General features: G+C 31.8%; 1 pseudogene; it reads left to right on the forward strand.

Moving 5' to 3' along the window:
• Window positions 1–2,500, forward strand: part of LOC113087777 (A disintegrin and metalloproteinase with thrombospondin motifs 20-like) — a 36,362-nt pseudogene that overhangs the window by 27,029 nt on the left and 6,833 nt on the right.

Genomic DNA, 2,500 nt, shown 5'->3' on the forward strand with positions numbered 1-2,500 from the left:
TTTCCATAAAAAGTAACTAATTAGTTACTTTTTTAAGGAGTGACGCCATATTGTAAAAGTACCTTTCCCCAACACTGTCTACACTCTCTCCTGCCCCGGCTTTACCCCCGAACCCCTCACAATCCCCCATCATCCCCCTCTGTGTCTGGAAGCAATCAGCTCGTCTCAGAGGTCAGCATCGAGCATGAAATCCCCCAGCGCGGAGGAAAGACACGCTTTATATCTGAACACAGCGCCTCTTAAACACACGCACTGCTCTAATCCTCAGTGCATTCCACCCCAAGGACCACTGTTGTTGTTCAACTAATACTGTGTTGTGTCTGATCAGCAGTTTGGGAATACTTTATTTTTTTATATTATAGTAATAATAAATTATGCCTAATTACATTCAAGTAACCCTAGGCCAAACCCTAATCAATGTAGAATTAAACTGGAACAAGGAGACCTTAAAATAAAGTATAACCACAATTTCTTATTAATGAGTGAATGTGGAAACTTCAAATTTGTATTGTTACCATGTTATTACCATGTTATTGCATTTTGATTAATTAAATAAAATGTAATAATTAAATTAAAATAAATGAATTTCAATTAAATAAAATACAATTTTATTTTGAATTGTATACATACATATTTTATAAAAAAAAACCCGCAAAAAATCCAAAAACATAATTTTATTAAACTTACATATTTATTTCTAACAAAACAACATAAATATTACTCCAACAATTATTTTTACAAAATGAATACATTTTATTTGTATAAACTTTCACTTTCAGACAAAAAAAAAAAAAAACTTGATACATTTTTCACACTGTTGTGGCTTATCAAAAGACGTACAATATTCATATTTATCAACGAAATTCTGTCCCAAAATATTGGGAGGTATGGACAAAAGGTCTAAATATATATTTTTAAAGATTTAGACACTAAAATAACTGTGCCGATAAGTATTTTTGACACCTAATGTTGCTCCATACATACCCGGGTCAAAAATGACCCGAACACAAAACGTGTTATATCTCTTTAAAAAAAATTGCTAAAAATCTGATCTAAATAAAAGAGATGTGTTTTGAGAGTCTTAAAACACTTGCAAAGTTTAATCCCCTTACAAAAAACTATGCAGTTTCTAGAAATGTGTCCCTCCATCTCTTCCAAGTCAAAATGAGGCGAGTGTTAATTCAGACCAGCTCCAGATATGAACTCATAACTCATGTAATGGGTAATAATGAGGTGTGTTTCCATATGTTTGTGTGCAGTGTTCAGTGAGCTGTGGCGCTGGCCTTCAGTTGCGTGAGGTCTTCTGCAGGTCAAAGGGCAAAGGTCGTGTCTCTGATGACCTGTGTGACGCACGAGTACGTCCAGATCTCCTCCGCTCCTGCTTCTACAGCGACTGCCAGACGCACAGCTGGACAACACACGACTGGAAGGACGTGAGTAAAACACCATCGACGGATGTGCTTCATTAGAGCTGTTGCCTAGATGTCAGGACTAAAGCTGAAGATGAAGAAAGAACAGCGTGGTTTAACTGGGCTCCCAAGTTTGTTTGTTTTTTGTAGTTACATTTGTTTTATTATTTTTGCCTTTATTTAGCTTTATTAATAGCGAAAAAACACATAGTACTTTGGATTCTTTTATACAAAAAATATATATATTTCTATAAATAACAAATGAGTGCATAGTTCGTATATAAAAGATACTTTTATACGAAACATGCTAGTAAGAAAGTTAGAATCAGAGAAACTAGAAAATGTATTTATTTACAATTTTATATTGAACTTTTGTATAATTTTATTCTTAGCAAATTACCACACAGTTCTTATACATATGATACTTTAATACAGATACCAAGTTATAAGCATATAAGTTATGCTGCATGTCACAATGAGAGAATATTTATTTATTTATTTATTATTATTGTTTTATTTTATTTTCCAATAATAAGTCATAATTCAAAATCAGAGAAAGCTTAATCCGTTTTTCATGTTATTATTTTTCATTTTATTTTTATTTTATTTTTTACTATCAGAGAAAGCTTAATAATTTTTTTTATCAAGAATAAATGTCTCACCAAAATCTGAAAAATAAATATTTGTACAAATTAAGAAAAAGAAAAATAACAACAAAAAGCCTATATTTGCCCTTTGTTCACGCAGAAAAATTATACGTCGTAAGTCACCAATGGAAAAGGCTGTAATTTTTTTATTTTACTTTTATTAGCAAATGAACACATCATATTTATATATAAGAGACATTTATACAAAAATTCCAAGTCACAATTTTATAAAATAAATTTTATAATGATGAAGAATCAAGCATAAATGACCCATTTCACCTCAAAATCTGAACAATAATATTTACAAATCTGCATAATGTAAACAAAGCCAGTTTCTTTATTAGTACTAAAACTCAGTGGTCCTAAAGCAGGAGTAAGTCTTTATTTTGGCGTGAGGAGGTTTTCTGAGGTTATCCGTGTGTCTCTGGAGATGAAACCGCTCAA

This window comes from Carassius auratus, unplaced genomic scaffold (assembly GCF_003368295.1).
Source record: "Carassius auratus strain Wakin unplaced genomic scaffold, ASM336829v1 scaf_tig00045285, whole genome shotgun sequence".
Lineage (NCBI taxonomy): Eukaryota > Metazoa > Chordata > Actinopteri > Cypriniformes > Cyprinidae > Carassius > Carassius auratus.